We start from the raw sequence: 25,014 nt of genomic DNA, 5'->3' as shown, positions 1-25,014 counted from the left end.
GTTCTCCATAGTGGCTGTATCAATTTACATTCCCAACAACAGTGCAAGAGTGTTCCCTTTTCTCCACACCCTCTCCAGCATTTATTGTTTGCAGATTTTCTGATGATGGCCATTCTGACCGGTGTGAGGTGATACCACAATGTAGTTCTGATTTGCATTTCTCTAATGATTAGTGATGTTGAGCATCCTTTCATGTGTTTGTTGGCAATCTGTATATCTTCTTTGGAAAAATGTCTATTTAGGTCTTCTGCCCATTTTTGGATTGGGTTGTTTGTTTTTTTGTTATTGAGCTGCATGAGCTGCTTGTAAATCTTGGAGATTAATCTTTTGTCAGTTGCTTCATTTGCAAATATTTTCTCCCATTCTGAGAGTTGTCTTTTGGTCTTGTTTATGGTTTCCTTTGCTGTGCAAAAGCTTTTAAGTTTCATTAGGTCCCATTTGTTTATTTGTGTTTTTATTTCCATTTCTCTAGGAGCTGGGTCAAAAAGGATCTTGCTGTGATGTATGTCATAGAGTGTTCTGCCTATGTTTTCCTCTAAGAGTTTGATAGTGTCTGGCCTTACATTTAGGTCTTTAATCCATTTTGAGTTTATTTTTGTGTATGGTGTTAGGGAGTGTTCTAATTTCATACTTTTACATGTACCTGTCCAGTTTTCCCAGAACCACTTATTGAAGAGGCTGTCTTTTCTCCACTGTATACGCTTGCTTCCTTTATCAAAGATAAGGTGACCATAGGTGCGTGGGTTTATCTCTGGGGTTTCTATCCTGTTCCATTGATCTATATTTCTGTTTTTGTGCCAGTACCATATGCAAAGTCACTGAGGGATCTCGTGTGGTCTCCAGCAGCCCGATGTTAGGATGTTAAGCATTCTATAAATACAGGCCAGCGACCAAAAATAACTCAAAGTATTTTAAGTGTTCACGCAGGCTTTCAAAGCAACGCCCAGCGGAGTTTGAATCTGGGCTGTGACTTTGGGACAGTTCCTATCCTCTCTGAACTTCGTTTCCTGCTTTGTAAACTGGAGATAATAGCGCACTCACACCCGCGGCTGTGGACAAACACGGCCTCGGGGCATAAGGTGCCAGCCCTGCTCGATGACTCACAAACATGGATGCCCATCCCCCTCTTTGGTGTCACCTGTGCTGGGCTCGCTGATCTCCACGTGGCTCTCAGCAGTGCCTCCTTATCGCCATGACCCACATTGGAGTCCCTGGTGTGAACTCCCTAGCTTTCTATCTTAGCCTCCTTGGATCCAGTGCTCAGTGCCTTGCGAGGTGATAATATTCTAATTCAGTATGTTTCCTGGCAATAATATGCCAGTGAAAGGAGGCTTAAGCATCATTTCCAGACTCAGCAGCCTCCACCTGGACTATCATTCTGTTCGCGTTCAATTCCACGTGTTAGAGATACCTAGACGGGCTGGGACAAGTTTGGGGGAAAGAAAACAGTTGTGCTGCAAGGGAAAGATTTGCTGGAATTGTGCTGAGGAGCCAAGAGGAAAAGAGTCAGGAGACTATATGATCATTGCCTTCAGGGGCCATAACCTGGGATGGATTTTCAGGTATTCAATATTCAGTAATTTTCCATTAGGACATAGGGTCTGTGTTCTGTAAGAGTGCATTACTGAGTCACACAATGGCTTCAGAAGCTACTGGCTTAGTTTCAGGCCCAAGAGAAGTATAGCTGCTGTCTCCCTGACCCCTGAAATCTAGGGGCTCCAAGAACCAGATATGGAACTGAAGGAAGATGGCTAATCTCAGCCACGCCCAGGAATCCATGGGCTTGACATTATTTGTAACCTGTGGCTTCAAGCTACACCATTACCTGATTGTAAAGAGGAGTGATGATTTTGATCCAAATTCTATCGGAATCATTTTTATTTGGCCTCTAAATGACTAAGGACTGAGGAGGAAAAAAATCTCTTATGCAGAATAAAGAATAATCTTAGTTTGATTTCTATTATCTCAAGGGCTAGAACGAGGACCCTTGAGTACAAGGCACAGAACAGTTATGTTCAGTGTAAAAAGGAGACAGAGGGGCTTCCCTGGTGGCGCAATGGTTGAGAATCTGCCTGCTAATGCAGGGGACACGGGTTCGAGCCCTGGTCTGGGAGGATCACACATGCCGCGGAGCAACTAAGCCCATGCGCCACAAGTACTGAGCCTGCGTTCTAGAGCCCGTGAGCCACAACTACTGAAGCCCGTGTGCCACAACTACTGAGCCTGCGCGTCTGGAGCCTGTGCCCCACAAGAAGAGAGGCCGCGATAATGAGAGGCCCGCGCACCGCGATGAAGGGTGGGCCCCGCTCGCCGCAACTAGAGGAAGCCCTCGCACAGAAACGAAGACCCAACACAGCCAAAAATAAATAAATAAATAAAAAGTTTGATTCTCACTGAAAAACGGTTGTATTCCCCAATCATTTCTTTAAAAAAAAAAGGAGACAGAGACATAGAACAAACCATAGGCTGAGTGATCTAAGTAGGAAGTGAGCTCATCACTGGATGCCCGCAACCAGAGCGACGCATCTGTGCAGCAGGAACGTGGTCCAGAGCACTCCACGGCCTCAGGTGCCCCAGCTGGGCAAACGCGGTTTCCCTCTGAGTCTGAGAAGTCACGTAATTCTGAAGAAGGGACCTCAAAGGAGGAAACTTCAAAGCAGGCGGCAAGGGAGGACCACAGAATGACGTGTTGCAGAAATATTTGATTGGTCAAATCCCATGGGATCCCCTACAGCACACGCCCCCGGTTACAGGGGTGTGTGGAATTTTACGTGTTGTGTGCGTCCGTGCCGTCAGTGGGAACCATGTAGCAGAAAGTCATTATCAGTGTGTGGCTCAGGAAAGAGACTGACTCCCCAAATTACATGCTCTAGGAACTTTGAGCCGGAAGGAGGCTGAGATGTGTCTTTTCAGCCCTCCAGAACTTGTGCCCCACTGAGAAAAATTCATTGCAGTTTTCAATGTTATTCTCTTATTTATCTCCAGATTACAACTCCTATAGAGGATGGAGCAACAGGGTGTCATGAAGAAAGGGTCACGGAGGCCGTTGGACAGGCCAGGTTTTCAGTTGTCAATGGAAAATATGAAAGAATAGTGATGTATCTTTCTTTAATGGAAGACCCTGCCTGTAGGGTGTATGCATTTGGATGACTCTTCAGCCTGTGTCCTCAACACTTTCTAAAATGCTCCCTAAGCTCATTCAGGGAAGGTGAGGCAAGTTTTTCCTTTTGTGCCCAATTGAAACACTGCTCTATTTCTTTAAGCATCAGTGTATCAACAGATCTTAAGTTCAGCCCGTGCTTCCCACACTGAGGAGGTGGAAACAGTGCCCGTGACTGTCCTTGAGCTGGGGTGTTGCTCATCGGAATGCCACCTCCATTGGGAGGATTCAGACATTACTGACGCCCGGTGCCGGCTCTAGCTTGCCCACTTCCAAATGAATTTCCTCTGCTCTCCATGAGCATTTTGACAGCCTCCAAATGCCAGAGGCAGACATAGGAAGCTGCCAGAAGGAGGAATCCAAGACAGCTGTCCTACAACCTTGCATCTGTGGGTACCAGCTCTCAGAAGAGCCAGCAGTACCACCTGAGCCCTGCCCTGCCGAAGCAGCAGACAGCTTCTAGGAAACAAAAAGCCAGTTGGTACCCGGTGCCATTTCTGCATAACTCCACTGGCTAATGAAATGTGGCACGGGTCCCACTCTTTTTCCTTGTTCTTCCCCAGCACGATGAATATATCATTCCATTAGCCTGCAGCTTAGGGCTGATTTCACTATCATCATTTGTTTAGGGCTAATAGTGTTTACCCAGGCTTTCACAGGGTTTCTCTGTGTGTGTGTGTGTGTGTGTGTGCGTGCGCGTGTGTGTGACAGGCAGTAGAAGCCAGCCTAGCAACTGTAGCTAACGGGCTCGAAGCAGTGCTGTTCCCCTGCAATCACTACTTACAGCATCTCCAGACACTTGGCTAGTGTTCTCTGAAAAATCTAAAGGTTCTTACAAAGGAAAATAAACTTCCAGGGACCCAGGATGACAAGGAAAATAACAGGAAACATAAAAAGAAGCACTAAGGTTCTCAGCAGTCTTGGATGAGGAGGAGGAGGGAGGCAAAACGAGGAGATGGGCCCCTTTATCAGACAAGGGCAGTGGGAGTCGAGGTCTAGAGAGAGGCTCTGGGACTTGGAGATGCCCCCCCACACACACCTACTGTGATTCAGAGATGTCGGAGCCGAGGCCGGTGGTCCCAACCCCATGCATCCCACCATCCACTTGCCCCACTGGGACCACCCTCTGCCAACTGTGTGAAGGGCGGCCAGCCTTCCTTTGTGGTCTGACCACCAGGCCCTTCAGCTGCCCTGTGCTGGTGAGCTAATTCTCAGTTCTCCACACCAAACCCCACTGGCAGCCGGGTTCCCAGAATGCGCACTCTTCCCTTATGTGATTTAAAGGAATAGATGCATTTTGTTTCTGTCCACATCTCTGATGGTCAAATGAAAGGATATCTTCCTGATTGACTGGTGTCAATTTCAGACACACTCGAGCCTGTGCTTTGGGACAAGGATGGGCTCAGCGTGCCTATGTTCACAGCAGTCACTTGATGCCCCAAATCCCACGCTAACTAAATGGGAGTCTTCTAGAAAATCTTATCTTGTTGGCTTTGTACAGAGTTTCAGATACGTTAGATTTTTCTGTTATCCTTTGCCCTTGGTCCTCTCCTATCTGATCCTGGAGAGAATCCTCATGGAAGCAAGGTCAGCCTAGTTCCCTACTTCCTTTTTTTTTTTTAAACATCTTTATTGGAGTATAATTGCTTTACAATGGTGTGTTAGCGTCTGCTTTATAACAAAGTGAATCACCTATACATACACATACATCCCCATATCTCCTCCCTCTTGCGTCTCCCTCCCACCCTCCCCATCCCACCCCTCTAGGTGGTCACAAAGCACCGAGCTGATCTCCCTGTGCTATGCGGCTGCTTCCCACTAGCTGTCTATTTTAGTTCCCTACTTCTGTTGTCTAATGTGACGACTGTTTGGTTTGCAAAATCCTCACGGGAAGATCATTTCCTGATCGAAGGCAGCTGATGGGATGCTGAGAGCAAAGCACACTCACAGTAGCCGCCTCTCAGACTCCTTTGAGGTCACGTGGGGCGGCATCCCAGGGAAAAGAGAAACTCCTGTGCGCGGGGAGGTCTGCGTCTCTGGAGAGGTGGTCCTCACGGATGCAGAGCCTCTCGGGCTTCACACAAGCACGGACATCACTGCATTGAAGAAGACGGTTTTTGTTCCCTAGTTGTACCTACGATCTCTCCACCTGTTCCCTCAATTGAACACCTCTGGTATTCAGTGTCTTCATCCTTAGGACTGGAGTAATGACAGACCTGCTTCCCAGAGGCGTGATGAGGATGACATGAGATAGTGCATGAGCCCAGGACTCTCAGATCTCGCCTGGCAGATCCCTGGCACCCCTGCTTTGCCAGCTGGTGGTGCTGCCTCGGTTCCCTCCACTTGCCCACGAGACAGGGAGGCAGGTGCCACAGGGCAGGGATGGGGATATGCAGGCCCCCACCTGGGGCTCTGGGCCCCTCTCTCCCTTCCCTCCCCATCACCCGCCCTTCCTCCCTGTCAGGGTGAGAAAGGTTCTCTCAATCCCTCTTCCCACCGCAGTGTTACAAGCTGTGCTCCTCTCCCCACCTGAAGACGAATTTCTGCTGCAGGCTGACAGGTATCCAATCCCGAGTGCTCAGAGCCACTCCTGTCTCTGTGAAGGTGGAAACGCCCTTGAGATGTGGGGAAAGGAGATTTGCTCCAAAATGGTCCAGGCAGGGAGGCAGGGCAGTGTGGCACCACCAGGGATGGGTGGCCGACCCAGCAGCAAGGCCTCACCCAGTGAGCTGTGTCCTGTGCGCCCCTCCTCAGCCGCTCGGGCTAAACAGACCTACCCGAGGGGAAGTGTCGTCAGCGGGTGTGAGGGGAGCAGGGCTGAAACGTTTGGAGAGTCTCACGCTGGCCTCTTTGCTGGGAGCAGGGCCCAGACAGATGCTCGGGCTGAGGGAAGATCTAGGTGTAGCAGAAGGAGTACTGGCCAGGTACTGGTTCTGTGCTCACTTGTAGCTGAGCCCAGGCTCCACGACGACCCTCCCCTATCCTGATTTCCCTCCTGGGGGATGTGGACAACTGCGGCACCTTCCAGAGGAGTCAGTGAGCTCAGGCAGGAATGACATCCAGCCCTTGGCAAAGAACAGCAACTCAAACTACTGATGGACTCAGGCACTTCAAGTGCCTTCCCTGGCGCTTACCTCAGGACAGACACAAAAGGTTGCCGAGTGCCAGAGCCATTTAGCTTCCTTAAAGTTTGAGACTCCAGACATCCATCATCTGGCCCGGAATCTGTCAGGGGCTTTGGCTGCCTCAGTCCCAGCCTGGCAGACCGAGCTGGGCAGGATTGGCCCTGGCTTTGCCCAGCTGGACGGCACAAACCCTGAGGCTGGGGCCCCTGTGCAGGCAGCTGAGAGCAGCACCCGGCCTTCAGGTCTGGTCCAGAATCAGGGGACAGGGGGTTCAACAGTGGGTACAACCCAGAGGGGACCAGTCAGAGGGACAGTTCCTTCCAATGTCCACAGGAGGCAGAGTTTTGGAGAAATCTTGAGCTGATTCCAGACCCAGGCAGGTGCACTCAACTTGTGGGGAAACTGGAAAATGCAGCGGGAAGGGGATGGAGCTGGAGAGGTGCAGGAACCAAGACCCCAGGCCAAGCTGCCAGGACCAGGCACCTCAGCGTTTGCGCAGGGAAGTGGAGGAGGTGGAGGCCACATGGGGGCTGGGACTCCAGGGCTGAGGTGGGGACCACAGTTCCTAATAGGAAGGGGCAGCGCTTCTGTTGTGGGCTGAACTGTGTCCCCCCCAAATTCACACATTAAAGCCTTAACCCCCAGCTCCTCCAAATACAACTGTATTTGGAGAAAGGGCCATTGCAGATGTAATTAGGATGAGGCCATACTGAAGCTGGGCAGGTCCTAATCCAATAGGACAGGTGTCCTTATACAAAAGGGGACATTTAGAGATAGACACACACACATGCACACACACAGGAAATCGTCACACAAAGCCTGGAGGGATGCTGTCAAAAGCCAGGCAATTATCAGAAGCTAAGAGAGAGGCCAGCCAGCAGCTGATTCTTCCCTAGCGCCTTCAGGGGGAGAGTGGCCTGCCTACCGCGATCTCAGACTTCTGGCCTCCAGGAGAGTAAGTAACTCTGTGATGTGTAAGTCGCCCAGCCTGTGGTTTTGTTATGGCAGCCAGAGCAGACCAATGCATTTCCAAAGACTGCTCCATGACTGGGTCTGGATCAGGGCAGGGGCGTGTGAGGCCTGTGTGGACCCTGCGGGGGGCACCGGGGTGTGGGACAGAGCAGCCCTCCCTGACATCCTGGTGGGGAGGGGCAAGGCTCTAGAAGAGCCTGTGGAACCAGAAATATTGCCGTTGGCATTTCTGGAAAACAGCACTGTCACGGTCTGCCCTCGGGGTTGGGTAGAGATGTATTTTAATGTGTTAGCACATTAAGAAATTTTTCAGTGGTGAGTGGTTACTGGAAGTAGAGCAAAGGTTATAGAAAAAGTAGTTTGCTCTATTAACCACAGAGCAAGTAAAAAATACATACATTAACTTTATTTAGCAAAGAAAAAAGTGCCACAGTTCCATCTCCAGTCACTTTTAGCCTGAATAATCAGCTCTCACTGGTCTTAATTTATGCTGCATCTCACTTCCCCCTGCCAGAGCTAGGATTGGGGTTAGGGTCAGGGTCATTGTCCTCTGATACTCAAACCCTGCCCTTCCTGCTCTGAGCTGGAAAGATTTCTGGGAGAACTGAGACAGGGGAAGCAGCCTGAAACAGCCCAATGTGGCATTTTGCTGAAGCAGGTATTGCCGAAGTTATCTTAGCCTGGTCGTCCTCATGGACTGTTGGCCCAGAGTAACATGAGGTATCTGGGGATTTCTGTCCTTTTCTAACTTATTTTGTAGAACAGATCATGCTCTTAGATCCCAAGATAAATGTAAGTTTACTGCATTCTTAGCTGTTTTTTTTCCGTCTGGAGCTCTGAGGGCCATACTGGGCCTCAGGAGTGTTGGTTTGTGGAGTTCGGGATCTAAAATACACATTTGCTCTGTGTCCTGTCCTGCCCTGTCTGGTCCACACTGGTCCCACAGCCCTGCAGCATCCGCTGCAGGTGCCTCCTGCAGGTGGGCCATCTGCCGGGCACAGGGGTTGGCATTTAGGACAGGACTCACCTTCTCTTCCCGTTTCCCAGGGCCCAGCACACATCCTGCAGTGACCTCAGCTGTGGGCTCAGCAGACTTTTGTGCCAATGTGTGGTCCTGGTGAGTCATGTAAGGACAGGAAACTGTGGTCTCCTGTTTGTAGGACAGAGAAAATAACACTTACCCTACGGGCTCTCTGAGATTCGAGACGATGATCAGAGTACGGGCCCTGTCCCAAGGCTGGCATGTGATGGGGGACAGTCCACCATCTTGGTCCCCTTCCCTCACTGGCACCCCAAGCAACTGTCCAAATGCTTCAATCTGGACATTCTGTGTCCTAGGGTCTCTGCTCACATCCCACTAAGGCCTCCCTGCCTCCAAAGAGAACTGTTAGTCCGGCAACTTGATACAAGCCTGTGCTCTTGAGGCAAGAAAGGAGATTGAAGTAAAGAAATATACAAAAAACAAACATCCAGCCCTGAGTGGTTCCCATCTCCAGCTCTGAGGCAGAAAGCCTCTGACATATTGTTCCTTAGACACTGGGAAGCAGGGGGATGGCTGCTGACATGTTGAAGGGCTGACAAACATTTTTCTAAGCTGCCTGGCCATGCAGAAACATATTTTTTTATATTTATTTGACAGAAAGCCCCAAGGTTCCTCAGGGTTTTAGAGAACTCAGAGCCATCTGTGAAGTTTCTGAAAACTCCTGCTCCTAAGGGTGTCAGCTAACACCAACTTTCCAGAAATACAGCTGGCTAGAGGGCAGGCGAGATTCTTATCACAGGGCCTCATAGGAGAGTTGATTAAGTTGGATTCACGTGTGGTACCCAATTGCCTAACACTGCCAGGGAGCTTGCTTTCTAAATCAGGACTTCACCGCATTCAGCAGGGGAAGCTAGAACCATCGCGATGTAGCATGGAGCCTAAGGGGCTGCACGGCCGTGAACTGGGGGAGGGAGGGTTGGAAGAGAGCCCCTGGGTGCCCGTGACCTTGCAGGAACTGGCATCCATCCGCGTGAGAGGCAGGTAGGAAGCAGGCCTCCATCGCTCCATCCTTCCCCATCTCTCATTGCCCGGCTCCTTGTGACTCCCTGGGTCACTTAGCAAGGCAGCAGGGCCAAGTCCGAGGCGCCACCTCCCCTTCCCACGACCATATCACACTCTCTCCATAGCTGCCCTCCCTCCTTCTCACCTGCCGACGTCTCCCTCAGCTGCACCAATGTGCAGTCTCGTGACTCGGATTCTCAAGGACTCACCTTGTGCACATGGACTGTTATATAGTCGAGCAATTCTCCAATAATCCTATTCTGAGCATCTCCTGTCCAGAAGGGTGCCACCCAGTAGCCGTACAATGTGAACCGCATATGTGACGTTCCAGTAGCAACATCAAAAGTGTAAAAAGACACAGATCAAGCTAATAACATATTTTTAGCCAAACATGTCCAAAATGTTATCATTTCATATATATATATGTACACACACACATATAAACATATATATATATAATATTAATGGTCTTTATTTTATACTAAGTCTAAACCCAGTGTGTATTTTATCCTTACAGCACATCTCAGTTTGGCCTGGTCACATTTCCAGCGGCTACCCTACTGGACAGGGCAGCTCTAGAAGCCAGGGTGCCGGGGAGCAGGAAGGGCTCACCATGAGCAAGACAAGGACCCCTCTCCCAGGAGCTGCACTCTTAGGGTGGCGGACAGGGCAAGCGCAGCAGAGGTTAAAGAGTTTAGCTGATCACACAAGTCTGGACTTGAATCGGAGCTCCAAGACCAGTTGGCTGTCTGACCTTGTACCAGTTATTTAACCCCACGAAGGCTCACATGACCTCATGTGTTGAACGTGTGGAGCCGTTGTCTCTACTGACAATAAGGATACAGCAGAGAGACGCTATTTGAGATAAACAGGGAATGTTAGTGTCAAAAGTATTATTGTTTCCACTCAAAGGTTCCGTGTATTGTTCCAACATCTCCTTGGGCTTCATGATGTTCTGTTTCCATGAGGCCTCTTATCCATCCACATCAGCATCGTGGTCCTCAGCTGTGCCCATCAGAATGAACTGGGGTGTCTGAAACCACAGCTGGCTGGCCACTGCCCCCAGAGTTTCTGGTTCAGCGTGTCTATGGGGAGGAGCAGAATCTACATTTCTATCGACTTCTCAGGTGATGCTGGCCCTGATGGTCCTGGGACCAGGTTTCAAGAACCAGCAGTAGTTCCCCACTACACACTGGAATCCTCTATTAAGTTTCTTTTTTTCTATTTTAAGTGTTCACGTCCCACCCACTCAGATCAACCAAATCCAAATCTCTGGCACTGGAACACAAGGCATGGCCAGGACAAGGATGTTTAAAGCATCTCAGGATATTCTAATGTGTATTGAGAGTAACCCAAAGCCAATCAGTAGCAAGAGACTCAGCTCCAGGGCCACCAAACTGCCCACAGAGGTTCTCCCATCTGCACAGGTATGCAGGATTCATTGTTATTCCTGATGAGGTAGGAAAGAGCCCCTTCAGAAAGCTAAGAGCTGAGGGTTCTTTGGGTCCCGGGAGCCAGACCCCTGTGTTCATCCTGTTTCTGCTTTCGGGCAGGTGGGAGGTGGTCCCTCCTCTTCCTTCCCATGCACCCCTGCAGACGACCCTCCTCTACCCCAGGCTCCTTCCCTCCACTGAGGGGTGCTGGGTCCACGGGGAAGAGAGCAGACAGCTGAAGGCCCATGAGGGGCTCTCAGACAAGATCCCAGACCTCCAACACCACAAAGGGAAGGGAAATAGGCTGGGAGGTCCCGGCAGCTGCCAGGAAGGGAGCGGGTTTAACCAATACTGCTGATTGTTTCCGAAGAGCAGGTTGAAACACCCTACGTCATTCTGCACGCTGTGCTCTGATTTGTGGTCAGAGAAGCAAAGTCACCATGTCTGCAGGGCACGTCTACAAACCGGGTCGGGAAAAGTCAGGAAGACTTGAACTTTGAAATTTTTGAACTTCTATCTTCTTGCATGTCTTCTTTTTATACCTCAAGTCCAATTACATTTTTATTAGGTTTTCAAGCAAATTTGTATCTGTGAGTTGACACTGGTGTGTCTTTTTCTTGCATCTCTTTGAGTTCTGAAATTCAATAGGATATAGAAATAATAATCATGATTAAAATAATAAGGTTGCCATTTATTGATGATACCCAGTACATTTTAGTAGCAAATTTCTGAGTAAATAATCTCATGGAATATTGTCAGAATTCTTGCAGAGTTTCTGGGACTATGTAAAAACAAAACAGTACTTTTACATTAGACCTATTGCAAGAATCACGATGAACATATAATGATGAAAGCGACAAAGCAGTAGGTTCTCAAGTGAGACCAGCAGCACCAACATGACCCAGAACCTAGTTAGAAACATAAATTATTGGACCCCACCCCCATGTCTATAAAGTCAGGTATTCTGGGGTGAGAACCACTATCAAACATTACATTTCTGTGCTACATAGGACTGAATACCGCCTCTGACACCTGTCAAGCCTTCTGTCCTTTGCTGCCCCCAACTCTCAACATTTCCAGAAACCTCTCAACCTGCTGACCCCCATCTCCTACAGGTCCCTCCCTGGGGGCAATTTTACTGGAAAATATCGTGTCTCATCCCCACAGCTTCACATATCACGTGCGAAATGCCATCTGTCTATTTCCTACTGCATTCTTCCTCTGTTCTTTACTTTCTAGAATATCCTTAGATGTGACCTCAAAGAGGACCAGTAAAAGCACCCACTTGGCTTCCCTCTCCTGAAAGATCAAATTAATTTTTCTCAGTTATGCTAAGATTTTGCACAATCCTGAACTGGGTTGTAAAACCATATAGATGGACAATCTTTATAGGCTGAGAGATTATTTTTAAATTAATAAAAAGTGTAATACATGGTAGAAAAAAAAAAAAAAAACCTTGATTTTTCATCTGGGCTCTGCCCCCAACTTATCAGCCAATGTTGAGCAGACGTCTCACTCCTCTGGTCACCAGTTTCCTCACATCTTAGGGAAGGAGGCCGAAAGGGACCCCTGACTCCAAGGTGAGTTCCTTGGAGTGACAACAGCTCTAAGGAGCCCCTTAGGCTTTTGCAAAGACATGTGGGGAAGAAAGTTGAGGAACAGAATATAATATGCAAGCCAGCGGACTCAGGATCCTTTATACCCATTCCAATATGAAATGCACCTGACTTTGTGGAGCTTCTGGGGAGGGGCCCGATAAGCTGATCACCATATGTAAGGTGGGGCTGCGTTGTCTGGGCCGAAGCAGATGAACCAGCATGAGGCCAGATGAGGCTGAGTCTTGGACACTGGGCAAGAACAAAAATAAAGTTCTGGACAGAACCCTGGTTGGGTCTGTCAGAAGTTGTGGCAGGTTGGATATAACAATGCAAAGTAGGTAACAGAGATGCATGGAAACAGGTCCTGCCTTTTCAGGCCTGACAGTTCCAACAGGAGTTTTCAGCGAGGGCTGCCCTGGCCTCCCACGGCCTCCCTGGGTGGAGGTGCCGTGTGACAGTAGGATTGTGTGTGTCTGTGTCTGTGTGTGTGTGTGTGTGTGTGTGTGTGTGTGTGTGTGTGTGTGTGTGTGAGAGACTGCTTTGTCTTCCAGTCACCCTCTTTGTTTTGAGCAGATGCTGAACTATACTGGGAACGTGGATCCATCATGAAGCTTGCTGGCCGTACTTCTCACAGCAGGTATTTATTTGACGGTTGGGAAAATTAAAGTTTATTTAATAGGTACAAGCAAAGATCTGGGAAAACATATGTTATAGTAATATTCTCATGATGTTTCCATCACTTAATGTTCTTTGGTTTCTAACAACGCAAATCATCTTAGCTATTTAAGCAAAAAAGGAACTTGAAGGATACTGGATACCTGTATAGAAACAGCAGGACAGGAGACACCTGAAAGGTTGGAGCAGCAATGTTCCCAGGTCAAGGCGCCTGGAAGAGGCAGCGAAGGGAGCACCCAGGGCACTGGCAACAAAGAAGTTGACCCGTCATCCTCCGCCTCTGACCCGTCACCTTCCCGGAAGGGGGACTGGACTGGCCTTGCTTGCACACGTGTCCATCCCTCTGGGGGTGCTGGTGGCCCCACGGCACAGAGGCGGGTGGCATAGCTCCTGAAAAGGAGGAAAGGAGGTGATGGAGAAATTTACTAATGCAGAAGGAAGTTTACAGGGGAGGTGCCGCAGTCATGCAGGGTCTCCGTGAAAGGAAGACCTGAGTTTGCAGGGATGGATGTGGTGACCACTGGCTGAGCAAGGTGAGGCCAGAGTGACAGGACATTAGCAAGGAGACTTTGTTTTGTTGGCTTGGGTGGCAAACATTAGAGACCTGGCAGAAACAGACCCTCAAGGAAGACAAGAGAGAAGTAGAAGGGTCACTGACTGTGTCCACGTGTGCTCTGTGTGACATGTTACCGTGAGTCGCTCTACCTCCCAATACAACAGTGCATAAAGGGGTTATCGCCAGCCTGCTTTGGGAGATGGCTGCCTCTCTAGGACGATGCAAGCAGAGGAGGGCAGGTCCGACCCGAGTGGGCGGAAATGAGCAGACTCTGACCAAGGAGCTCCCCCAGCAACCCTTCATACATGTACTAGGTAACCAGGACAGGCCTTTATGGCAGACGTTCCTTAACTAAAGAAAACGTTCTGTCTCCAGTCTCCTTCCAAACATACTGACGTTTTTTCTTCATAGCAGACAAAGGTTTATTGCAGGGCCAAGCAAGGAGAATGGGTGGCTTATGCTCAGAAAACCCAACCTACCCGATGGTTTTTATTGAAGAGTTTTTAAAGGTGAAATTTGGGGTGAGGACTGCAAGGTGTGTGCTTTCTTCTGATTGGTTGGTGGTGAGATAACAGGGTGAAAAACACACTGACTTTTAACTTTTCTGGGTTTTGACCAGGGTCCTGACATTGTTAAGTGCTGAAATGTAGTTAAAGGTTTAGCCCAATATGGGTTCAATCAAATATTTTCCTCTTTTTTCTTTTAACAGGGTGGGATAAATATACTTATTGGAAAATGCCAACAAGTTCATTGTCACCATCATCTTCTCAGTATATATGCACACATGCAGACACACACACTTACACATGGGCACATACATGCACACCTATATGCCCATACACTCCCCTAGACACACCACGGGTGCATTGTACACACATGTGAACACACACACACATGCACAACCACCTGTACTCACAGAGACCAACACTTCTGAGGGTGTGATGCTCTTTGATCTGATTCAATCCCCTTCTCTAGTAAACATAGATGGAAATGCATGCTCATGGGGCTGTGGGGAGATTTCCATGAGAAAATGGAAGGAAACCCCTAATACAGTACAGGGTCTCTGTAGCATCAGGCACTCAGCTATTTTTTTTTCTTTTCCTTTCTTTTTTCTTTTTTCTTTTTTTCCTATTTATTGTTTTGATTTACACAACTTACAGAGTTCAGGGAACCATCAAAATAACTCTCAAAGTCTCCCTCGTTAAGCATCGGCAGACATCTCTTTATTTCTCATACTCATTATGCATATACTGAACTAAAAACACCATCAATCAAAGAAAACAGAAGAGGCCAGAAAGGGACATTCACTGTACATGTGCTACCGCAGGCAAAGTTTAATTCAAAAACAAAGGCAGATGGACAGTTTAATTGGGAAAGCTGACAGCACACATTATGTCAAGTTCATTCCATAGTGAATAACTATCCGGGTTTATACCGACTGAAATGAGGGTCTGAACGCCTTCACAAACTGCAGTGGGGCCTCCTTGCACCGTGTGCCATCATCCTGAAACTCACTGCCTAGATGTTGGTCACATAACTTCCTCCAAAACAAGATGGCCACATAAGAACTAAGTAATAATATCAAGATTAACATCAGCCCCAAAAGAAGTTTCAAGAAGTATACCTCTCATCCGATGGGCTAGGCTTCCAACAATTTTCAGTGGTTTAGGGCAGGTACAGAGGAGCCACTCTCCCACTCTTCCTCACCTGCTCAGGGATGCATCCAACCACTTGATCAGATCCATCCAAATCACCCCTGGCTCTGATTTGCAGTGCTTGTACTGGGTGGCTCTGCTAGTGAGTTGGTTGGTGGTGGCTATGGGCCGAATGTTTGTGTTCCCTCTAAATTCATATGTTGAAACCTACAACTCCAAAGTGATGGTACAAGGAGGTGGGGTCTTTGGGACGTAATTAGGTCGTGACGCTGGAGCCCTCATGAAGGGGATTAGTGTCTTTATAAGAAGAGAGACAAGATAGCTTTCTCTCCCTCTCTCTCTCTCTCCCTCTCTCTCTTTCTCTCCCCACCAGGTGAGGACACGGCAGCAACAAGGCAGCTCTCTATAAGCCAGGAAGAGAGCTCTCCCAAAGAACCAAATCTATCAGCACCTTGATTTCAGACTTCCCATCCTCCAGAACTATGAGAAATACATTTCCTTGTTTAAGCCACCCAGTACATGGTGCCTTGTTATGGCAGCCTGGACTAAGACAATGGTCCATGGGACATAGTTCTGTGTCCTCATTTTCTCCATCCTCACCCTGACAGGTCAGCCTCACCTGCCCTTTCCATCCATTGCCCAAACCCACATAAGCCAATCACAGCATTGCTCAGGTGGAAGTAGGCAGAAGAGCCCCATGTGTCCCACAGTGACCCCCTACCTGGCAGCTAGGCAGGAGGATCGCTCAGAAGAAGACACAAAGTGGGGTGGACTTGTATGACATGGCGGGAGGCCCTCGTGGGCAATGGAGTGACTGGAAGCGAGGAGCAGAAGAGCAGAAATGCTGTGACCTCCAGCCAGCCTGGGGCGGAGTCAAAGAACAAGCCAAGTCTGAGCAGAGATCACAGCTGGAGGTTTGGGACACTGCCAAGAAGCCCAGGCATGCGGAGGAAATTAAATAGTTACTTGCCCACCTTGGGTTTTGATTTTGTCACAAAGCTACTCAAAGTCTATGCATTTTATAACTTAAACTCACACGACAAATATGTTCAAATAAATCATCATGCAAATGCCCCAGAAGTGTCATCTGAGCAGCCCCCAGCATGGTGTGGTCTCTAAACCAAGCTCCTACACAGGGCCCGGCACAGAGGAGGACCTGGATGCACCGTGTGAGCAAATGAATAAGTCATCACGCGCTTACAAAGTCCAACACCATAAGTTTCCTCTATGCTTTGTGAAAATAGTACATAACACAGTAGAAAAAAGGAACTCTAAGCCAATCTATGGTCTGACTGGTGACTATCTCCTCGTGAGCACGTCTTCCTCTGGGTGTGTACATTTTTCTTTTGTCGACATCCAGCTCACTGGTCTACGATCTCCCAGTTCTCCCCAGTCATGAAAACCCCCGGAAAATTCATGAGACTCTTGAGTAACACCACATAATTTTGTTCCTATCCCTTTGGAAGTAGATTGAATTATACAAACTGTAACTATTTTTATTCTGTTTAAGTAAGTGACATCCAGAGCTATGAGGCCCTTTTTCATAAAATAGACTTACACTGAGGAAAAAGAAGCTGTAACACAGGAGGATCTCTTGTCAAAACCCCTCCGAAGCTGTAACAGTGTGTTTGCTGTGCTTCTTCTAGACTAGATGAGAAAAAGAACCTTGCCCCAAATGAGGACAGGGAGTAGTACAAAGCGTCACCCACGAGCTCCCCCAATCTGCCTGAAGGAGAAAGACACAGGGTGTCAGAGCACCTCCCCCAACCCTCTCACACTGGGTTCCAGTTCTGCCCACAGAGCTCAAAGGGGCAGAAGACCCAACTCTTGGTGTCCAGCCCTTCAGCCAACAAACAGGACAGAGCATGGCTGTGCAAAAACTTCCCACCCTAGACACCAGGCTGGAAGGTGTCTGTGCATTATAGGAATTGTGCGTGGCATTGTTTCGGGGAAGAGTGGGCAGCAAGAGCTACAACTGAGTTGTCTTTTTGTTTCCAGAAACTTTTTATTTCCTTCAAAAAGTGTCCTCCCTAATCCAATCACCATCACCATCTGCATCCCCACCAATGATGATCACCATCTGCATCCCCACCACTGAAGCAGCAGCCCTCATCTTCTCTCACCCAGACTATTTAAATAGTGCCAGAAGGGTTATCCACACTGCAGGCAGGAATACCACTTAGAGATATAGCCCAGATCATGTCACTCATCTGCTCAAATCTTCCTTTGGCTTTCCATCTAACTTAGAGCAAAAAAAAAAGCCCCTCCCTTGCCTTCGAGGTTCTGCAGAATCTGCCTTTCCCAAGACCCCACAGGGTTCTTCTGTCTCCAGTGAGCCCCTTGCTTCCTGTGTCCCAGCTGCACTGGCCTTGCAATGCTTCACACAAAACAGCATCCGCCCTGCCGGAAGGTCTGGACACGGGCCGCCTCTCCCCAAGACTCACTCACATGGCTGCTCCCTTGCTGCTTTCTGTTCAAAGCTTATCAGAGAGCCTTTCCCTCGCCCTTCACCCAAGGGCCACCTCCCACACCCTGTAACTCTCTCCATTCCTACTGTAGTGAAGATGGGTCTCTGTCTTAGCACTTGCCACCACCTGACACATATACTCCCTGAAAGCAGGGCACTTTATTGTTCTTTGTCTGGTCCCCAGCACCAACAGTGGCACCTGGAATGATGTATGTTCTCAATAAACACCGCGAGAAGGCAGAGAAGGAGAGAGAGCCGAAGGTAGCTGGAGATAATTTGCGATTACCTGCCTAGACTGCCAAAGGTTTGTCCTTTGTGTGGCCAAGTTACCCAGCTCTTTACTCAATTTTGCAGGCTACTCAGTATCCTTCCAGTGATTTTTAAAAACAAAACTAGAGCCCATTTATAGGACTTGCAACCACACACCCCGGATGGACACACAGCCCCTCTCAAAGTGAATGCCCTCTCCCTGTGTCTCCTAGCACCTGCTTTCTTGTCACCAGTATCTTGTCAGCCTCTCTCATCAGGTGATGGTCCAGACCTTTCCACCAGCTACATATTTCACCTTGGCAATCTCCCTAACACTTCTGGATCTCTACTCAATCATCAGCCCCGTGGATATTCTAATAACCCCTCTCCTGATATCATTCCCTTGGAATTTATGAATATATCCAGTGAAATAAGATACAAATAGACACTTTCATATGGATAAAGTATCATAAAGTGCAGGCATTTGTTGCCTTCATTTAAGGAAAGAGAAAAAGAAAAATACTAAGGCAATCACAGGGGCAGTTTGAACGGGATCAGTCAGCTGGAATTTTCCACCTTGCAGCTTTTTTTATGTTAGCATGCTAAAAAACCTTCCTTTTGTCATTTTTCTAAAGTTTTGCAATTTATACAAGTCCTTAGGTCTACAGTTTAAAGAGTTTATATAAAGTTCAGGATTATTTTGAAGAAAACTGGCATCTTTTATCGTATTTCCTTTTTGGCCTTACTAGAGGCAGATAAGGGCCCGAGGACCATCATGAAAATGTTCATGCAACTTCGATTTATTAGCACTTTACTTATTGAAATAATTAATGGAGTATCATCATTTTATTTTTTTACAACAGTTTCTAAGTGATCATACCATACCCATGAAGGGCAATGTCATACATCATCAACCTTAACTTCTCACAAAAATGGTGTGTTTTGAACAGCATGCCTTCAGGGGTGTGCCTATTATGGGATACTACCTTTTGGGATAAACACACTTAAGTCCTATTGCATCTCTCCACAGCCCACCAGCTTGATTCCATGCATCAAGTACTGTACATGCCCGACCCTGTGAACAGAATGGGGGAGAGCTCCAAGTTATTGGAAGAGCTTCCAAAATGGAATGGTAGATCTAGTTCCTATTGCCCTTACCCCAATCCTACCTAGTCCTTAACTGTAAAAAATATTTACTCTTATTTATTAAGAGTGAATTTGGCTGGAGATCCTATGATACTGATCCTCTTGACTAAGAATTGGCTCTTTGCTCCGTGGGTCAACACTGGCCTCGAGGCATCACCTGAACAAGTGAAATTTCTACCACCTGGATGGCCTGTCAGTTGTCCAGCGCTGCACCCACCTCCCAGCCAGAAAGCAAGTTCCCCCTCAGCCTCTATCTCCCAAAACAGCTACTTAATAAGTACGGATGATTCAGGGCGGGTACATATCTGTTCACGGTCCTAATGCCTTAACTCACTTAGGGTTGGCAATTTAAAAATCAAATCCTTTTCTGGTCAGATAGTGGGATTTTTACCACCAACTTGTCTACCTGGATGCTGAGAAGGACCCAGGATATCCTGCACCATAAATCCCCTAACACAAGTTAAATATGTTTCACCTTTCCCCCAAGCAAAAGCAGAAAGTCTTCTATAATAATAAGAACTTGAGAAATACCCTCTACATAAATCTCCAAAGCAAAGGAAGTTGTCTTCCCAAGTGGGGTTTTCAATTCCCAGGAGGGAAGCGGGAGGGAGCAGAGTTTCTAGTTCAGGGAAACTGATGCTGAAGCAAGATGACATCCATTAAGGGTTGCCAAGGGAAAGAAGCAATTCTCTTTTCAGATGTTCTCCTAGCTCCCCTGGTTCCTGCTAACATGGGACTCAGTTAGCCTGTGAAATGTAGCTGCTGGCTGGAGGCGTGCTTGGCAGTGACAGGCAGCTCAGTCAAATTAAACAGGTTCATTTAACAATCCAACCAACAGAATGGTGCTCTCAGCCAGCAAGGGAATTAGTGCAAAGCAGGTCAATTTGAACATGCACCAACCTCCCCCATGTGGATGGAGGAATCTGAAAAAGGCCAACCTTTCCTGGGAAGGATGGGTGACAGGCAACACCCCCATCTCCCCAACACACAGAATGCCACCCATCCACCACCAGGACTCCCGCATCACCCTAGCCAGGCCAACACACACCAGCAGGGGGGTCACAAATGATCCACAAAAATGGGTCACCTGGAAAATCAAAGCCCTGTTTCAGTTTCAGGACTAGCATCAAAGAATGTTGTTTTGACATGGTTACAGCAGGTCGAATGGCCTTCCTTCTCTTGAAGAATCAAGAGATTCTACACCTTGTGGAGGCATAGATTCTGAGAATTTGAAAGAACCACCAGGCGTCTCATCCTCGTCTTGGAATTGTCTCTCCAGCTCCAGAGCTCAGACCCACCACACCCATCCTCTCCCCATCAGCTCTCCTGCGGTCACTTTATAAAGATGTGCTCCCTCGTGTTGACCTGGAAACACTCTCAGAGTGAACCATTTTTTGCATAACCTGAATCTCTTCTTTTTTCTCTCATGAATTTTTTATAATTAGTTTTTAAAAGCCTGCCAAAGCGTTTAGCACTTGCTAACTCAGATCAAAGACTCCTCTTTTGACGTCTTACCATGGGGTCCCTCCAACCTCTCAGAGGACTTCTTGGTTATGTTATCTTCATTCTTCATGTTTCCTTTTAAAATCAGAGGTTAATAGATAGTTTCTGTATCAGGCTGGGTCCCAACAGGAAACTGGATTATTCGAGGAAGGTTTCTTTACAAGCAAGACTAATCGTGAGAGTGTGGGTGTGTAATAGGGGGTTATGGGGCAGCTGCAGAGCCCTCACTGTCCCCAGCCTGGGAAGGACGATGGAGAGAGAAATTACCAGAATGCAGGAACCAAGGGTGTGACCTTGAGAGAGTCAGTGACTTTCCCTCCCACAGACCAGGGGTGTGGGAAGGCCCCCAAGTGGCAGAGGGCTGGAAGGGAGCATCGAGTCTGGGGCGAGTGCCCCATGCAGACCCTGCACTTGGAAGACCCTGGTTCTTGCTATCCATGTAGATTGGCAGTAAAACTCCCTCTGAGGATCTTCTCATCCCACGAGCATCTTGCCCTCCCATGTCTAGTGTCCCCTTAGAGTCTGGTCTGCTGTTCAATGAACTTTTTAAAAAGTGTCTTCCCAAAGTATAATTTGAAACGATACATGCACCCCAGTGTCCATAGCAGCACTATTCACAATACCCAAGACATGGAAGCAACCTAGGTGTCCATCGACAAATGAATGGGTAAAGAAGATGTGGCACATATATATACAATGGAATATTACTCAGCCATAAAAAAGAATGAAATAATGCCATTTGCAGCAACAAAGATGAACCAAGAGATTATCATGCTAAGTTAAGTAAGTCAGACAGAGAAAGACAAATACCATACGATATCACCTATATGTGGAATCTAAAATATGACACAAGTGAATTTATCTTTGAAATAGAAACAGACTCACAGACATAGAGAACAGATTTGTAGTTGCCAAGGAGGAGTAGGGTGTGGGACGGATGGAGTGGGAGTTTGGGATTAGCAGATGAAAACTATTATACATAGGATGGATAAATAACAAGGTCCTACTGTATAGCACAGGGAACTATATTCAATATCCTGTGATAAACCACACTGGAAAAGAATTTGAAAAAGAATGTATATATGTGTATAACTGAGTCACTTTGCTGTACAGCAGAAATAAACAAAACATTGTAAATCAACTATACTTCAATTAAATAAATTTTTTAACCAAGTGTCTTCTTACAACATTGGTGGCCTCACTGGCTGAGTGAACCCCTCTCCCCTACTTGATGATTTCAATCCTACTTTGCACCACCCCATTCCACATTCCTGCCACTAGCATGTCACTAAATGAGGAAGGGGATGGAGGGACGTGAGCCCTACAGGGACTGACACGCAGGTGGGCAAGCCCACTGTGCCTGTTGGGAGGGGAAGGCAGAGAAGCAGGGGCTTAGGCGGAAGATGGGGCCCCCACTGTGGAGTCCCCAGTGCCACCCTCAGTCCAGGTCTGAGCCCACTGCAGACTGGACAGAGGAGGAAGGCTAGAGGGTGGGTCTGTGACAGTCCCGGGGCCAGCGTGTGTCACAGGCTAGACTGGCACTCACTCTGCTCCTGAGAGGTCCCACCAGCAGAGAGATCCACCAAGCACGGGTCACCCTGCCCGCCTGTGCGGGTCCCTGGGAGACGACAGGGAGCAGGTGATGGAGGGGAAAGGCTTTGATTGGGAGCCCCTGGGACATGCCTCCAGGGCTGCCTAAGACAGTGGGGCAGGAGCCCCATGGAGAGGGGGCAGAGGGCATCCGGCACCAGGGGGAGCCCGGATCCCCTGACACAGGCAGGCAGCTCAGACAGGGTGGGACGGCAGGCCCGCACTTGGGGCTGTTTGTCCTGTCCTACCTTGGCAGAAGAACAGGCACTAAGCTGATTTAAACCCCTGTCAGACCCCCCACTGTGAGCCCAGGATGGTGTGCAAATAACCTTGTGCTCCCAGGCTGCCCCTCCTTAGTCACCTGTCCCCAAGGCACTTCCTTGCCTCTGTCACCAGCGCAGAGGAAGCCCTTCTAATATGCTTCACTACCTGGGTCACCCATGTCTACAAAATGTCATTTCACCTTGATTTTCAGGGCTCTTTTTTTTTTAACATCTTTATTGGAGTATAACGGCTTTACAATGGTGTGTTAGTTTTTGCTGTATAACAAAGTGAATCAGCTATATGTACACATATATCCTCATATCCCCTCCCTCTTGAGCCTCTCTCCCACCCTCCCTATCCCACCTCTCTAGGAAACAAGCCTGTCTCTGTGAAATGACATCTCTCTCCAGCATGGACTGAACGTCTGCCCAAGTCTCCGGCTGGGGGACCCTGACAGTCATCGCCCGACCTTGGGGAAGGGTGCTGCTCCCCCAAGGCTTCCATCTCTTACCTGTGGAACCAGCACCAAGGAATTCCACTTACCGGTCTGTAGCCATCATCTATGGGGGCATCCAGCCTGCAGGACAGACATTCAAACAGCACTGCCTGCCTACTGCCACTCACCTGCCATACACCTTTACCTGCAGAGTTCAACCTCCCAGACCCACCTGCAGGGGCTAAACTGAGGGTGATGGCTCAGTGATTCCCATCACAGAGAAGGGGGAGAAGGGTGCCGTGCCGACCACTTGAAGGAGAACCCAAGACCGTCCCTGGCACCCTCACCAGGGACACGCTGGGGTGACAAGACATACCTCTCATCCCAGCATGAGCCTGCGCTGTGCCATCACCCGCTAGCTGCTGGCTTCTTCGCGGTGCTCTCTGCAAGACTCCACGATTCACTGTCCTCTCCCCCAGGAAAGCACCCACAGCATGGAGCCCACCTCTAGTGGCTGGAAAACCTTACCCAAGAAAATATCTAGAAGTTCAACCAAAAGCAGATGTCAGGATGTGAACAGAAATACCCAGTTTCTTTCATCAATAGAACATTTCCACTGGTCTCCACTTCTGCAGAAGGGAAGACCCCCAGGAATCCAAGTCAAGCTGTCTGAGGCTCTCCCACCATGGCTTTTTGTTTTTTGGACAAAGGATGTGTATATCTGATACAGCAATTTTCTACAGATACCTAATATCAACACCTACCTACAGCACACACTATAAGGAGGTACCTGGTGACCCAAAAACAAACTGAGATGCCGGGAGAGAACATTCCAAGGGTATCATGTTGGATCGTCTCTTACAAAAAAATCAAAGCAAGAATCATGAAGCCAGCCCACTCTGGTCCTCCCTCCCCCATATTCCTACGGGATCTCGGCCATGACTGCTGGATTGTGGATACACTGGAAGAGATGCAGCAGGTGGAAAAGATGCATTTCCATGTTTGGGGACTTCTGCCATCCCCAGGGTCATGGAGGCCCCCTTCATACTGGCAGGCATCTCAGAGCCTCAAAATATAAGCACGTCACTAAAAATGAATGGCCGCCACCAAGGAGGCTAAAATGCTGCCCTGTGCTGCCTCCAGTCTATTCATGGATCTGCCTATTAGAAGCCCAATAGCTCTAAAGAAAGCCAACCTTCACACGAGTCCCACCTCGGCCTTCTGGGGGGGCGGCTCACCAGGCAGCCTTCCCAGCATCTGGCCTCGGCTTCCCCCTCTTTTTATTCACACATTTCCAGCTGCCCTGCTTTCTGTAGACAGCAAAACTTGTCCTCCTTTGGTTACAGATCCTCCATGGTCAAATAGATGTGCCTCTACCTGCTTTATTTTTTTTTCCTTTATTATTGGAGTTTAATTCAAGGCTTATGTGAGTGAAGCCTTTTGGCATTTCTTCCCCAAGTTTTCCATGTACCTCACAAGGTGCCTTTTAAAAGCTTTGCAGAGTGCTGAGCACAGTAAATGAATCATTTCTCTGCTGTTTATATTTGGGTACAATGAAAGCTCTTGACAAGAGGCAAGACTTTCCAAGCCTGGCATTTATGGTCAATTTCTGTAACTATTAAACAAGGTCAGAAGCTTTTTGGAAAAGTCTACCCACCTGTGAATTTCTTTTTTGTTTTTCCAACTGATATGGTTCATGATTGCTGAGGTTCTTTTCTAGCATCATGAATAATACACCAAGGATAACGGACTGCTCTCTATTTTTTATTTATGAATCTTGGATTTTTGGCAGGAAAAAGCAGCACTCAGTTTTTCTGTAGAAGGAGTATCATTAACAGTATGCCTCCTCTGTACCCAGGCACAAGTGCTGCTCACCAGGAATGCCAGACACAAGGACATAGCCTTTGTGCCCCATCCAGAAAGGGCCAAGTAGCACTGCATTCTGGGAAAATCCCCAGAGATTGGTCCTCACCAGAAAGGAGCTTTGTGCAAATTTTGGAGACAAAGAAAAATAGGTATTTCCACATTTCATCACCTTAATTTTTTAGAGTAAACATGCTAGCCTTCTATTTGAATCCACCAGCATGACCATCACAAATGAAGTCAGGCTTTAAAAATAAAAATGAAGCAAAACACAAGCT

General features: G+C 48.1%; 2 long non-coding RNA genes across 2 annotated transcripts; one reads left to right on the top strand and one right to left on the bottom strand.

Moving 5' to 3' along the window:
* Window positions 1-3,834: 3,834 nt before the first annotated feature.
* Window positions 3,835-21,120, bottom strand: LOC309631859. The gene is made up of 4 exons (XR_014246620.1): window positions 15,940-21,120; window positions 13,151-13,397; window positions 8,285-11,368; window positions 3,835-5,256 (listed from the first exon to the last, which is right to left on the bottom strand). It is a non-coding gene; the product is annotated as an uncharacterized lncRNA (long non-coding RNA).
* LOC309631860 lies at window positions 6,475-15,922 on the top strand. The gene is made up of 3 exons (XR_014246621.1): window positions 6,475-7,240; window positions 12,906-12,969; window positions 15,592-15,922. It is a non-coding gene; the product is annotated as an uncharacterized lncRNA (long non-coding RNA).
* Window positions 21,121-25,014: the final 3,894 nt, after the last annotated feature.

The sequence above is a fragment of the Balaenoptera borealis genome (assembly GCF_965194805.1).
Source record: "Balaenoptera borealis genome assembly, chromosome: 7".
Classification (NCBI taxonomy): domain Eukaryota; kingdom Metazoa; phylum Chordata; class Mammalia; order Artiodactyla; family Balaenopteridae; genus Balaenoptera; species Balaenoptera borealis.
The sequence above is the reverse complement of the archived record's forward strand: the minus strand, read 5'-3'. Positions and strand labels throughout refer to the sequence as shown.